This window comes from Urocitellus parryii, chromosome 12, assembly GCF_045843805.1.
Source record: "Urocitellus parryii isolate mUroPar1 chromosome 12, mUroPar1.hap1, whole genome shotgun sequence".
NCBI lineage: Eukaryota > Metazoa > Chordata > Mammalia > Rodentia > Sciuridae > Urocitellus > Urocitellus parryii.
In genome coordinates, this window is record NC_135542.1 from 44,350,679 (window position 1) to 44,366,944 (window position 16,266).

Sequence of the window (16,266 nt, forward strand, 5' to 3'; positions counted from 1 at the left end):
CCTTGATTTGCAACATCTTGATCTTTAGGCTGATGAGGACCATGGCTATACCATCTAGAGAAGGGCTTTGCTCCCTTTTCCCATGGAGAATGCCAAGGGTCAGGACTTTAATGCAAAGGAGATGCTAAAGAAAATACTGGGACACTTGTTAAAACAGAAAGACTTTACTCAGCATAATCATAATAAATGGAGGGGCTACTGTAATGGGTTTGCAGTAGGGGAGAGAGATTGGGATCAACACTAATTGGGAAATGTGTAGTTAAGAAGCAGGGTAGGGGATAATTACCAAGAGTGGGTGCAAAATGACTAAAAAAAGATAAGAGGTGAGGGGAATTCTGTATAAACCAGTCAATAGGATTCTTGCTAACATTGGATAATGCAGAGAAGAACACAGCAGTCAAAAACTGAGGGTGAGATGGAAATAAGATTCAGAGAAGATCAACTAAAATGTGGTCAAGGAGAGAGACCATTGCTGACACACCAAAGAGACACTGTGATCATCAATTCTGAGAGTTAAAGGGGGAAAAGAGGTGGTTGGGATTATGAGGAAGTGTTGCTAGACTCTTCCCTCTCTGTCAGCCAGTCTTGTACACACATAACAGGTAGAAGTTGGAGCTTCCTGTCCAGGGTCCTCCCTGCAGCCCCTGTGGCCACTCCATCCTCAGGCCCATTTCCTCTCAGTATGTAGCCTTGGTCAATCTGATTCCCTTCCTATCTACTGAACTTATTAATCCCTTTAATTTTATAGGTAAACTAATAACTATTAAATAACTCTTGGCAATAGTTAAGAATGTATGTAACACTTTCTCCTTTGATAGATTCTATTATTTGGATTGTTGAATAATGTGTAGGGCTTATAAAAAAAATCACAAATATTGTAGGAAAGAAGAGAGCGCTCAGGCTCCATGTCTTTTGTGACTTTTCTCCTCTTGAAACTTGTAATCTGCAAGAACAAATTTAGTTTATTAACAAATAAATAAAGCAGGTGAGTGATTTCTATTAAAACAGAGACTATGCATGGGTTTTACAATTCATGTAATTTGCTGAGGAATTCAACAGAAGATGTAGTGTTTCCAGAGGGTCCGATTCTGAACAAGGCAGTGGAATCTGCCCACTGTGAGTCAGCCCGCCGTTCTAATTAGGAAGTGTGCAGCCTCTTCAGTGGTGGAGGCCAGTAAGTCCCAGGTTATGGATGAGCCAGTGATGTGAGCCCTTAGGCAGGAATCTAGGGTCATGTAGCAAACATGTGGCAGAGGCAGAAGCTGGAGGAAGGTGTTTCATGCTGCCTCCTGGAGCTCCTATTTTCTCCAGGTAACTACAAATAATCTCACCGCTGACAGTATCATTTCACTCATGCCCACTTTTTTCGCTTAGGAAATATCTGTAACATCACCCCCATAGAAACCCACGGAGCACATTTAGAATGGGTCACTCATCCTGATTTTCTGGATTTAATGTCATTCCTCCTTTAAAAAGTGAATGAGCACACAAATTTTATTTTTCCTCTCACCATTTGTTAGCATAAGCTTGTAGACAAAATATAACTATAAATCATAGTTACCAGACTTTTACTCCTTGTGTCTTATGGGATCTATTCATGAGTGTGACAAATTCGCATCATTTTACATTCTGTGTGTTTTCACTAAATCAGGGTCAAAGGACCTTCTTTGTAGACATTGTTATAAGCTGTAAACTTAAAGACTAGTGACTCTCAACATCCAAGACAGCCAACAATCTTTTACCATCATCAGCCATTTTAATAACTTCTCTGAGGTTTAGATTTCGTTGTAAGAGTGTTTTCCTCTTTTTGGCAGCAGAGGCTGGTCATTAAAGGATGAGCTTTGGATAGGGTCTCATTGTGTTCCCTGATTTCCTAGTGACCCTATTGAGGAGAGCAAGCACCTGCTCATTTGTCTTGTGAAGCTTTAAACATCTTTGCTGCATAATGTTTTTAGCCACATTTGTAATAGAGATTTAGGAAAAAAAAGTGCAAAGAGTTTTTCCTACTGTCTCAAATAGTCATCAGGGTCCTCAACACAGAGCCCTTCCTCTCTGGCCACCAAAATATGCGTGGGGTGAAAACCAATTCTCCAGCAGACACCACCTGGATCTCCAATCATTTAATTCCATTCTGACACTGCCTACATGGAGACAGTGTCAAATCCCATAGGTAAAGGCTCAGACTCCTAAGACTTCCCACTCACACCCTCTGACATCTCCCCCACCGAGTTCTGATGGCAAACAGGTTTTTACTATAGGCTATAAAGTGGGACTCCCACTAACTCCTTCTTGGGTTCAATTAATTTGCCCAGTGGCTCACAGAACTCAGAGAAACACCTACATGTACTCTTTTTATTATGAGGGACATTACAAAGGACACAGAGGAACAGCCATATGAAGAGATGGATAGAGTGAACCCTGGAAAGGGGTGGGGATCCCCTGCCCCTTTGGGGCATGGCACCCTCCAGGAACCTCCGCATGATTCTCTATCTGGGATCTCTTCAAACCCAGTCCTAATCTCGGTTTCTATCAGGCTCATTATTTGAGCCTGATTTATTGCATCATTGGTCGTTGGTGATTGACTCACCCTTCAGCCCTTCCCCCTTCCCCAGAGGTTGAGGGTGGGGCTGTAGGCCTGAGTCTTTCAGGCAAGGAACTCCCAAACCTGAAGCTATCTCGGGGGTCCGCAGTCATCTCATTAACATCGGACAGTCATTCTTACCTTTCCAGATAAGGAGGCCTGTGCCAGGAAATAGGAACGAAGAGCAAATATTTAGATCTTATTGTAAATCACAATATTATAGTTTGCATTATGAGATATATGGCAAAAACAAATATGAGCAACGATGAAAAAAAATTTTCTAGGATCATTCTGCTAAGGAAAATAAATTTTAGTTTCTGACTAAAATATTACATAGAAAAAAAAACAGCAAAGAAATCATCTGTAAGTTTATCACCATACATTCAACCCTAAGAGCAAAATAGGATGCATAAGTCATCCGTGCCCCCAAGTGACTTACGTGGTGGCTCCCAGCCACCATTTTGCCTTTCTCTTTGAGTTTCAGCAAGGACTGTGTGCCGGGCTGTGAGAACTACAGAATCAATAATGACTTAGTTTTTCTTGTCAAGAAGGGTGATAAGCCCCCTCAGTTTGCCACAGACGTATTTGCCCATTTTCTTTCTGGCTTCTGCATGGTAAAGGAGTTATTTTCTTCTCACACCTGCAACGTTCTGCTGTCACCTTAGCTGTGCGGTGGTATTAAAAAATTTAAATCCCTCTGGTGAATATCCAATTGTGACCTTTCTTTTTATGGAAGATGTATTCTGTTTCCAATTTTGCTTGGTCTGAAGCAGCTTCTAATGCAAATGAGTACATGTCTTCTAAAATGTCACTAATAAACTGTCATGTGGCATCGGAGTAAGATGTCACTTAAGAAATCACCTCGATGATTCAACAAAGATCTTCAAATGAAAGCCTAGGTAAAAATAGCTCATTTATTTTACCTTCTGATGTTAGAGTAAAATATGTGTATGTCTGTAGACATGCATGATGATTTATTGTTATGATTTAAATTATTGGGTACAAAGCCACTTTAGTTTCACATCAGGGAAAATGGTTATTACATTTAATCTTTGTTTTTCTACATCCTGGAAAATTAGCTATTGTAGAGCTAGTACATAAGTGCTATATTGGAGTCCAGAGACCTAAGCCTCAGACCCATCCTGGCCTTTTGCTACCTGTGTGACCTTGAGCCTTTCCAAACCTTTATTTCTTATGCATGACCTACAGGTAGCATACCTGCTCTCTTTTATTGGGTTGTCACGTAAGATAACCGTCTTGGGATCTGTGAAGTACTATGCAAATATGAATTGAGAGTATTTTAAAAGGGAGCTCAATTATTTTTGGCTAAAGGGAAATCCAATAATCAAATTGCTGTTTATGTCAATGGACCCCCTTTAGTGATTAAAAAAAATTGTGAATGAAATCTGTCGTATATGGGTATTTTGATTCATCATGATGTTTAAAAGGCTAATACTAATACATGAGAATTATTTGAAGCACATATTTTTTTGACTTTGACATTGCAGATTATTGTAGTTTGGACGATGAATGTCTCCCAAAGGCCCCAAGTATAAGACACTTGGTTCCCAGGGTGGTGCTACTGAAAGATGGTAGAACCTTTAGGAGATAGGGCCTAGTGGAAGGTCATTAGGTCATTCGGGGCCCTATGAAGACTTTCTTTGTCCTTTGCACTCCACCACACACTCCTGCCATGATGTTTTTGCCTTGCTACAGGTCCAAAGCAACGGGGTCAAGCAATTATGGGCTACAGTCTCAAAAAATGTAAGCCAAAATAAACCTTCTCTCCTTATAATTTAATTTTCTCAGGTATTTCATTTTGGCAACGGAAAGCTCACTAGCACACTAGTATCAGAATTAATGTTAAACACTATGGTAGAGCTCACACATATTTAGGCTGTTTCTCCCCAAATCTCTTAAGTAACTGCCACTACACACAAACAGATAAGACATTGGAGGCTCAGAGATAGTGATTTATCCAGCTACAGAGCTGGAACCAAAGAGAATCAGGATTCATATCTGCCCCCAACTCTAGTCTCATTGACATGTCAAGTATTTGACAAAATCCTGACACAGAATGTTGCACCCAAATTATAAGAGATGGTGGATCCTTGGACAGATCCACCAAATAGACCAGCATCTGGAGGATGAAACAGTGATAGGAGTTTTTCCTTTACCTTTTCTTACCCTTTACTTGAACTCTGTTTCTCAAGCATCATCCGGACAATTTTTGCCATTCCTATCTTCCGTTTTAGGATAATTAAATCAACCCTACTACATTTGCAAAGTAAAACCTCCCACTTATTTGAGAACTAACTACTCTGAGTAAAAGTGCCCATTTAAACTCTGTTCTTGGCAATCCTCTACCACTAGCAATGAGAGAAGTGGGCTGCACATAAAAACAAACTCACTATCTCTAAGGCACATGGGCAGCAGTTTCAAAGTCTCACATTGTTGTAGGTGGAAGGTGTCTTGGGCACCACCCAGGAAAAGCAATTTTTTTTTCTTTTCTCTTTTTATCTCACCTTCCCTCCTCTCCTCTCCTCTTTTCCTAAGGAGAAGCCCAGAGAAAGGAAATGACTTACCATGGTCACATTGTCAGTTGCTAACATTTCCAGGGGTATTCAATTCTTTTAACAAATTATAATTTTCATATTCTTATCTTTCATTTTCTTTGCTCCAGCATAGCAGCAACTGGTTTACCTCCTAAAGTGAGTAATAAATTGGCTCCAGGCTTTGCCTTCCATTGCTCATGAACTGGGGACTCTATCTACCCTGACATGTCTCCCAGCAGACAAGCCCTGTCAATTCCTAGAAGGTCATGAAACACTCCACTGTGTGCTTCGTGTGCTTATGATGGATAATTAACTGATTAGTTCTAGGTTGATTCTGCTCCATGTACCATGTACACATACATAAGCTGACTGGCTATACCCCTGAAGAGTGTATTTCTGTGTGGCTCACAAACCTTGAGATAATAATGCAAGTCTACAGAAAGCAGAACATGACTTACACAAAACATCTGATCACTCTCCTGGGTATTAAGAATCCTTTACTGGGTCCAAAATGTTGTGTGTCTTCCACCACCTTCCTACCATGCATAAAATAGGAATGGTATACAGGGACAGAATTTCTGTATGTTATTTCAGAAATTATTTATTCAAATATAGGACAAAAATATGAAGAATTTATGTAATTTTACTTCGCTTTCTTATCTACCCCATCAGAGTTCTTGTCTCCTGATGTACACATAATCTTTTCAAGCTATCATGTTGGACATTTCCTCCTGTGATGTGATTACAAGGATAGCAGTCCATGACACATGCAGAATGGAAAGTTTGCAATTAGCAGTAATCAGCTCCTATACGCACAGAGTGTCACCTTGGGAAGAGATAGAAGAAAACAATTTTTATATGAAGGTTCTGGTCTTAATAGAATTTATAGCTCAGATGTACCCTTTTCCATTTAAAAAGCAGAATTTTTAGAATTTGCCCTTTCTTTTTATTATTGCTATTTTTTCCTTGAGTGGCTCATTATAATTTTTCATCAGTTGTTTATTTCTCATGAATAATATAGTGTGATTTTAAATACATTAATATATTGAGATTTTAATATTTTTATTATTATTTTAATATTTAAGATTTTTTCATTCTATTTGGTGTTTGAAGTTTGGCTGTATCTTTTCATTTATGTGTGTATCTCTATCATATATATATTTATATATATGTGTGTGTGTGTGTATTTATATGTATATGTGTATGTGTATATATATATATATATATATATATATATATATACATATACATATACATCCATCCACATTACCTATCTCTCTCTCCACATACATACACACTCATGGTGAAAGTAAAAAAAAGCAAGCAAAGATTTCTTATAAGCACAGGTTTTGAGATAAATATGCAAAGAAGAAAAAGATATATTTAACCTAGATATAAGGTAGCATCAACACTAATAATTTTAATTTAGAAATTCTTAGTAGAGATTTATAGAAAAACTGAAGAACACTTTGAACTATCTCAAAGAAATAGCTGTGTTGCATAGGTAAATGTAGCTAAGTCCAGAAGAGAAAAAAAATATGTCATTTGGACCCTGCCCTTCATACTTAAAGAATATTTGCTTTAATATTTAAATATTTATATTTTTCCATCTTACAAAGTAAAATTATTATAAAATTTTATTAAGGAATTTGGATGGGAAAAACTTATGATTATGTTGACGTCTTAGTTCTAATCATAGCAGCATTAAAAGAGGTTGGACAATAATGTCCATCTCTCTACTGTCATGTATAACTAATTAGAACAAATTTCAAAAAGGAGAGCTTCTCTTGGCTGTCTCTTAAATGTTAATCTCACTCCAACATGTTCAAAATGAGAGTTTCCATGATGATGGAGAAATATCTCTCTCCTAGTCATGATGACAGTTCCCTCTCTGGATATACAAATCATTCATTCAGTCAGCACTGCATGCCTACTGTGTCCCAGGCATGTTTACACATTAGAACAGATGTCAAGAAAAAAATTAGACACTGCCTCTCTCTTGCAGATCATGACAGTCCAGCAAGGGAAAATACAGGTGATTAAAATACCAGGTTTAATAAGCATATGGTAGGAAAATCTACATAATTCTGGATGAGATCAGAAGAGACAGTGATGGATCATGATGCGGTGTTAGTAGAGCAGAGTAAGAGGCGATGTTTTAAGTGTTTTTGATTCTATACAACTACATAGTAAGTGCTCTAGTTTTGTGTTCTCTAAGGCCTCTCTCTTTCTCTTTGTCACATACGTGGTAAAATTATGTAGCCCTTTTAAAATTCTTCAGTCACAAATTTTTCTTTCGTCTTCCGCATCTATCTTATTGATGCTCTTATCAATAACCCAGCTAATGGATTTTACCAAAAATATATCTAGATTACCTGTGAAGCATAAATGAGCTAATGTGTCCTTAAAGGTCATCACAAGGACTTCTGGTAAGGTAATACGGATCAGTGGCCATAAATGTTTTAATTATGAGATATTCAAAAGTGTAGGGGACTATTTAAGTTTTACTTTCATTAGTGTGGAATCATATTTTGCTGACTTTGGGTTGATTCCATTCCTGAACTGTGGGCTGGATATGTAAGAGAATATTTGCATCCATTCATTCCACCCTCTTGTGTTTTCTCTTTGGATTGAGCCCTGCCATTCTTACCAATGATGATAATGTTGAACATACAGCAACTTTCACCCCTGATGATGCAGACATTTGGTACTCATTAGTAATCACAGCAACAAAACATTGCCTGCAATCATCGTTTATAATATATTCAACTGATGGATCAGCATAAGCTTCCGTGTTGATAAGGAGGATGACAGACCATGAGCAACCCACTCACACTATCTCATTTACTCCTCCCAACAAATGTATGTGGTAAATATGTTTTTCCATAGGTACGTATGATGTATGTATATGCATACACACATGTATTCGTGAGTATGCACCAAACTGTTAGTTGATACTTCTGGACAAGAAAGTGAAAGCTTAAGTAATTTTCTCAAGGCAATATTAGTCATAAGTTATTCAATCTCAGTTATGATTTCAGATCTCATTTCCTTTCTACTCATAGAAGAGGAAATATGCAAAAAAAAAGAGAAAGAAAAAGAAAAGGTTGCATCTGCATAGCCAAAAATAATCATGCAATTTGACCAAATTTAAAAAGAAGAGGAGCACATTTTTATAGGAAATGAAGGAAAGACATTACTGAAAATAGTAGCTTATTACCAGCTATATTTAAGTTGTTTAAAATACTTTGCTTTGTAATGTGTATATCTGTGTATATATTGAAGTTTCAGTTTCTTAAAATGAGCCTGACCCAGTTTAAGTTGCTTACTGAGGCCAGAAAGTTAGGGGCCTGGGCCAGTGGAAGTCTGTGTCTTCTCTTAACCTATAGTCACCGCAGGATGCTTTCTGGGTGGTGGAGGTTCAGGATTTTCTCGTCCTTCTGATTATTTTTCCAAAGGACAAAGGAAATGATCCAAATGAAACTTTCTAAATTCACATAGATAAAATGGGGACAATGTTGTTTTGGTTTGAATGAAAAATGAGAACGGTAGTAAGATATTATAAAGGGAACTGACTCTAGGGTATGTTCTTCAAGATCATTAGACATAAATGCCTATGAAACAAATAGAGGCTCTGTAGAAATCCATGCTGTCAGACGTCTAATTAATAAGTTTGCACAATAACTGTTAGACCAGCTCTTGCTTATTTCAGGAAGCCTACACATCATCATGTCTAGTTGTATACATGTAAACACAGTTAAAAGGAACAGTCAAAGCATTCACTTTTTTTTTTTTTTTTTTGCATTTAACAGCAGTGCAGATCTGCTTCCGACATGCACCTCACTCTTCCTCAGCATGTTCTTCCCTAAAATTTTTCTGCCTGGAGAAAATCCTGCTCATCCTTTAAGGTCTCTGATATAGCCTTATTTGTGGTTGACAATAAACCAATGATTATTACTGATTTAAGCAGAAAAATTATATTTTTGAATTTTGGTTACTTCTGATGCTATTGATAAAGACTTTTCTTTTCGATTATTCAATTTTATGAGCTACAACAGATCTTTTCCATTGTAAAAGAACATTCTTTCTGTATACAAACAAAACAAAAAACTAAAATCCCAACCAAAACACCAAAACTATGTGATTAAAAAAAATTGACCATTGACTCTGTATGGAGCCATGGAGAGAGCACCAGCATGGCCATTAGGAGACATGGATCCTTGTCTCAGTTCACTGATGTCACTAGTGCCACTTTCTGTTAGGTATGTCACCTCCAAGACCTGTACAAATAGGTACATATAGTAAAGTTCTTACTAATAGTATATTTAACTTCTTGTCCTTCTTTCTATGCTGGTCAGCACAGTGTATTGTGCTTCTTTACACCAATAAGAGCAGTGCTGATACCCAGAAGTTACTAAGATACTCAATCCTGATTGGTTTAAGTGAATTCAATTCATGGTTCCTCATGTTCAGAATATGGATGATATCCTTGGTCTGCATAATGCACACCAAACTCTGCATGGGATCCTTGCATATGAAGGTATTTTAGGAGAAATATGCAAATAGAGAAATATAGACCAGAGTGTCCATCTCAAGCTGACCTGACTTACATGGCAAAAATGTGTTTCCAGCGAACTGAAGGAAATAAATCCCTTACAGGTTGGATGACAGCAACTAAGATGCCAGATCCAGAGTCTGAATGCTGAAACCTCAAATGTTCAACAATTTCGCTACATTAATAATGGGATTGAGGCTCTTACCTATTTCTCTGCCTCCATCTATAGCAGTCTATGCTTGGCCCACGTTTATGTGTATGGGAAATTGATATCTTTATTTAGTACCAAGACAATGTCATCTTTCTCTGTTATAGAGTGATGGTTCACAGGAGCTCAGCACTTTCATCCATATTGTTTTTTGACCTTCACAAAAGCTTAATGATTAAAAAAAGAATATTCTCCATTTGGGGGAGGTAGACAGACTGAATAAAATGATTTGACTTGTCAATGTCATAGACTTTCTTAATAACAAAGCCAAGAAAGAAAGAAAGAACAAAAAAATCCAGGCAGTTCATTTCCCAACTTCTGTCTTGGACACTTTCTATTTGTGCCCTGGATTGAAAATTTACTGGAAGACCCAGCTCCTGAACACAGATCCTCAAAATCAATCAGAGCCCATCTCTGTGGTCCGCATTTGACTTCATGTCAGTGACCTGTGGCTAAAGCTATTTAATCATCTTCTCATTCTCCTGAGTTTCTATTTGATGTCTTGATTTACTTCCAGAGAAGTGCACAAGACAGATGAGAAGCTGTTATGGGAACATGTTCTTACATCCCTAAGAGCAGCTGTTCAGCATGAGGTCACTCTGTCTCTCAGCAGGTCATTGGCATATGGCTCTCACTCTAAAGACTTCCCGGGATCTTTTCTCAGTGCCATCTTTAACTTGGATTGCTCGGTATTTTGGAGTGTCTAGAGATGTAAGCCATATGAAAAATTGGGGGAAGGAATTGGGGTACTTACAAAAGCTGTGTTTATAATATCTGCCTAGGGAAAGTTCCAGCCATTGTATTCTGAACACTGAAAGCTTATTTTTTTTCTGTCTTTCCATAAATCTTAAAATTATTATGCAAGCATCAGCAATAAAATTCCTTCCCTGTTCCTCCCTATAAAATAACAGATGTGAGTAAGTAAATATTTTGGATAGTTTTACATTTTTTGACTCATTTTCAGGGCAAATATAGTTTATCCAGATGTCTATGACTTCGATATAAAAATGTATGCAGTTATCAAGTTATTCACTATCTTTGAGATACCCATTTTTGCCTATGACCATGTCATGAAAGATTTAAAAATTTAAAAATATTTTATTTGCATACATTGATTACAGACCTTGCTAGTTGATGTTAAGCTGGATTTAACCTGTGATATCTTACATATTACTGCTTTACCAAGATTTAAAAAAATAAATAGTAGTTGTGCTAGACTTATTCGGAAACATAGTTATAGAATGTATGAAATAGGGGCTGGGGATATAGCTCAGTTGGTAGAGTGCTTGTCTCATATGCATAAGGTCCTGGGTTCAATCCCCAATACCACACACACAAAAAGAATATAAGCAATAAGAGCTACTTCATAGCAGTTTGAATTGTATCACTTTTGTTACAATCAATATAATCAATATAATAATATTGAGTGAAATTGATGGTTTTTCTTACTCCTTCCTATTTCTTAGTAGTATTTCATGTACAAAATGGATCCTGATGTTTTAAATAAACAAACAGGTAAATCAGTGTTCTAGATTCCTCCTAAGCAAGTATCAATAATGTAGAAAGCAGTAATTTTATGGGAAACTCAGCATGCTGATACAATTATGCCCACTGTTTACAGTGTGCTGTGTGTTTCTGTTCCTGCCATTTTACTCTAATCTGCTCCAGAAATCTTTAAAAGGTTGCATTAGAAGCTAACTTACCATTGATATTCTGTGTTCTAGGAACACACAAGGGTAGGATAAGCACCCTGCCTACTTGAGTATTTACCATTTACATGGGATGATAGATAAAGAAGGAATCAATGTCCCATGGAGTTTCGATCCTAGTACTGGGAGGAACAAGAAGACTTGCCAGGCTCATCCTTGGGGCCTCCAGAACTTTGCTCTGAGCACAGGAGCCTCCTTATCATCAGCTGACAGAGATACCAAGCTGAGGGAGGAAAATCAGCCTCCCTCCAGAGATAGGCCGGCCAAGAAGAAGGCCAAACACACTTCTTGCAGCTTACGGTCAGTGTCCTCCATGGACCCTTCTGGGAGGCCAGGAGTATTGGCTACATTAAACTGACATGAAATGAGCTCTTGGATGCCGATTACATTTCCATGCAATATATAACTAATTGGGTCATGTAGCATACAGTTCCTCCACCATTTAGCTCATTATCAGGAATTCTCACATTAGTATCTCCTTTACTAAGTATCAGGGTCCCTTCCATCTCTGAGTCAGTATCCTTATCCTCAGACCTGGGGAGTCCCTTTCTGCATTTTTATTGATTGACCCAACCTCCTCCACTCCTGATGAAAGGGTTTTCACCTCTCTGAGATGAGCGCACAAACAAAGTGAAATATAATCCTGCATGACTAGCCTCTCTTATTGCCCCAAATGACAAACCTTCAAAGAGCTTTTTTCTAAAGGTTTAGTGGGGTGGGAAACATACGGGGAAGATGGCTAACACACCGAGGAGTGTTACCAAGTGCTAACCAGGGCTCACCAAGTTCTGCTGGTGCCTTTCTCTGTCCTGACTCCTTCTGAAAAAGTAGTGATTGCTCTGATTCTCTTGAGGATGAGATACACTGCTCCCTTCCCTTAAGCCTCTTCCATCTTACTTTTAAAACATACTTAAACCCTTCATGCATTATTGAACCTTTATGAAAACAAAAAATTGAAGTTTAGACAGATTGACGTCTATGAAACTTATTCCATGAGGCGCAGAATCACAAAAGGCAGATCTGGGTACCCAGATCTGTACTGAAAAGATGTAGAGCTCTTCATCTGAACATCTACTGAAGACCTACTGTGATCCGGAAAGAGGTGTAGTGATAGCTGGATGGATAAGACAAAGTCTTTGCTCTCTAAAAATTTTAGATTTATATGGAATATATAGAAACAAGAAAATACTTGTGGTAGTGAGATAGTGAGGTTATTTAGCCAGAACAGAAGCAGGGGAGGAAGACAGAACACAGCAGCTGTCTTTAAATAATTACCGAGTAGTCTTGGACAAAGGGTTGCTCTCAGTGGTACCAAGGGCTAGAACTAAGGCCAATGATTTTTAAAAAGCAGATCCATTTGGATTGTGTTTAATATGAAAGAGACCTTTCTAACAATCACAGCTGCCTGTGATTGGCCCCAGTGTGGAGTGCGGAGAGAGCTCCATCTCTGGAGAAGACATGATTGCTCCCTGAGACCACAGAGGCATCACAAGGGGATCAATAAAGCTCCAAGATGCTTTAATCTACTACAGCTCAGTGTTGCACACTGTTTAGGCCTGGGTTTTCAGAACCAGAGGTCCTGAGCAGGAAAATACCAAACCTCAAAGCTAATTTCTCGTCTATTCCAGTTTACTCACCTCAATGCCTGCCTTTTGAAAGCACATTTCATTAAGCAACATAAAAACATTTCCAGAACTGTGTTTTCTTCTTAAAACTATTTTTCCAGACTCCCTCTGGTAAACAATCTTATTTCTTTTTCTTCTTCTTTTAATATTCAGTCTGTCTTTCTACTTCATTTTGCAATGTTCTAATCCTTAGTTTTTTTTTTTTTTGCTACTGTTAGATTACTACCAATTCCTAGACTTTGACAGATAGAAGATTGATAAATATTTTTATTGGAAATTATATTATCTAAAACTCAATAACTTTGCAAAGCAAGTTTCATCAGAAGGGAGGCCTTTGAGTTTTGAGTAAATATGAATGCTTACTCTCTCACTGCTACTTAAAATTTTGCTGATTATACTTTGGAACTGCATAATTGTGCAATTAATCTTGAGGATGTCAGAATGCATATTTTTAAAAGTAATTTTCTTAGGGAAATAATACATATCTCATTATTTTTTACTGTAATTGGTATTCATGGTCCCTTAGTTTATAGGTATAAACTCTGCCAGAGATGGGCAATATCAGTGCTATATATTATTAAAATGGATTAATTTTTCAAACACATCTTCCATTCAATTTCTCATTAAATGAGGCTTTATAAATTCTGCTGCCAAGGGATACAAATAACATGATTATGCAATACCTGCATTATTCAAAGTCCTCTCAGGATGGTTATCTGCCATGAGCACTGAATTTCTTCTTTATGGGAGTGAATTTTAGACACCATTGTGGAAAGTGAACCAGTTACAGACCAAATCTTTGATATGCTCATTGCTTTCACAATTAGAGTTTGTGATCACTCAACTGGAAGCTGATCTAGGGAGAGACCCAATGATAGAATTGAATTTACCTTACCTATCATTTTTTGGGGGGTGGGGGGGCAAGGGGAATAACTTATTCAGTGTTCACCATCCTTCAGTGTTCACCATCTTTTATCTAACACAAATGTGAACAAATAAATGGATAAATCAGTTCACCACAATGGACAAGGGAAGAATGACATATTCCAGAAGAGACCTGGGTAAACAGCAGGAAAAAAATAAACATTTGTAAGAGTATCTGAAGTTGCCCTGCACTCATGTCCAGAGACTGCCCTCCACACCAGAGAATGCTGCTCTGTGGGAGTATTGCATTTCTCAGTGATAAAAAGAAAAATGCTTAAGAGAAATTTTGAAGCAATAGACCTGAGTCAATGCTGGGCATTGAACTACTGCAAAGTTGCAAGAATGAATGAGACAGGGTCCTGTTATTAAGGATCTCATGATGTCGTGGTTCGGCACATAACGGAGCATAGTGATATGAATATGATGTTCCTGAAAGTGTTGGCAAAATGCGACATGAATCCAAAGAAGACATCATCTCACTTTGCAGCACATGAGTATTCAGTAGTGACAGCTTCCCAGGAGAGGGAAGCAATGAGGGGGCTGAACCTGCAAGAAGAAGGAAAGACACTCAGGACTAGGAGACCTGCAGGTGCAGAATATGAAGTGTGAATGGGCCTGGCTTTTGCAATCATCAACATTAAGCTCCATGGGGCTGGGACAAATGGTTTGTGGGAGTTCTAGGCCTTTTCTGGGCCAACTCAGTAGAGACGTGGTCAGTAGAATGTGCCTAGGGTTATCATGCTGGGAGAAGCTTACTTGGACTGCTTTCTACAGGCAGATTGGAAGATAACAGGGCCAGAGTGAGGATCCTTTGTTCAGTGTCAAGAAATGCAAAGAGGAAGGCTGATTTGCAAGAGATACACAGGATCAAATTCAATAGGATACTGTTACTGATAGACTTCAGACATAACAGAGGAGGAGTGGAGAATTAATTTTGGACCTTGGGTAGATGAGATTAGACCACTGATGTAAATCAGAAATTGTAGGGTGGTAAAGGCATGCCAGAGGAAATTTCAGTCTAAGGTCTGTTGTATTTGATTTGATATGGCATTTAGGAATAAGCACAAGATGCAGAGGTGCCTAGCCCACAGTGTTTTGTTTTCATTTTCTTAGTTTTCGCTTCATTGTTTAGGAAAGTTCTAGATTTACTACAAAATTGAGCAAAACGTACAGAAGTTCCCATAATGGTCCGATACTACTCTATCCTCCTTGCACCCTCTCATCCCAGCCTCCTCCACTACCAATATCTCCCACCAGAGTGGTACAATATTTTTAATACATGAGGAACCTTCATTGACATGTTATCACATGTCAACAGCTCACATAAGAGAATAATAGTTCACAATAGTTCACTATGACATCAATAGTTCACAAATAGTCCATAAAACACTCTCTTTGGTGTTTTGCATTCTATGGGTTTTGATAATGATGGTGACCTGTATCATTCTGAACAGTTTTATGGCTCTAAAATTCCTCTCTAGTCTGCCTGCTCATCCTTCTATTCCACTTAGTCTCTAGATCTCTAGCAACCCCTTTCTTTTTCTTTAATTGTCTCCACACTTTTGCCTTTTCCCAAGTGTTACAGAATTGGAATCACAGAGTATATGACCTTCTCAGATTGGCTTCTTTCACTCAGTCACATGCATTTCAGGTCCTCTGTGTCTTCTCAGGGTTTCACAGCTCCTTTTTTTTAGTGCTGTGTGACATTCCACGTCTGGAGGTGCCAGTTTGTTTATGCATTCATCTACTAGAGGGCATCTTGGTTGCTTCCAGGTTTTAGCAATTATGAATAAAGCAGCAGTGGACTCTCCTCCACAGGATTTTGTGTGGACATAAGTTCTAATATAACTTGGATAAATATCAAGGAGTATGATTATTGGTTAATATAAGTATATTTAGTTTTGTAAGAAACTGCCCCACTGTCTCCCAAAGCATTTGCACCATTTTGCAATCCCATCACAGTCAATGAGGATTCCTGTTGATCACGTCCATGCCCTTTTTGCTAGTCAGCATTCTGAATTTTGTCCATTTTAATAGGAATGTAGTGGTATCTTACTGTTGTTTTAAGTTGCAATTCCCTAAGGACATATGATGTTTGGAATCTTTTAT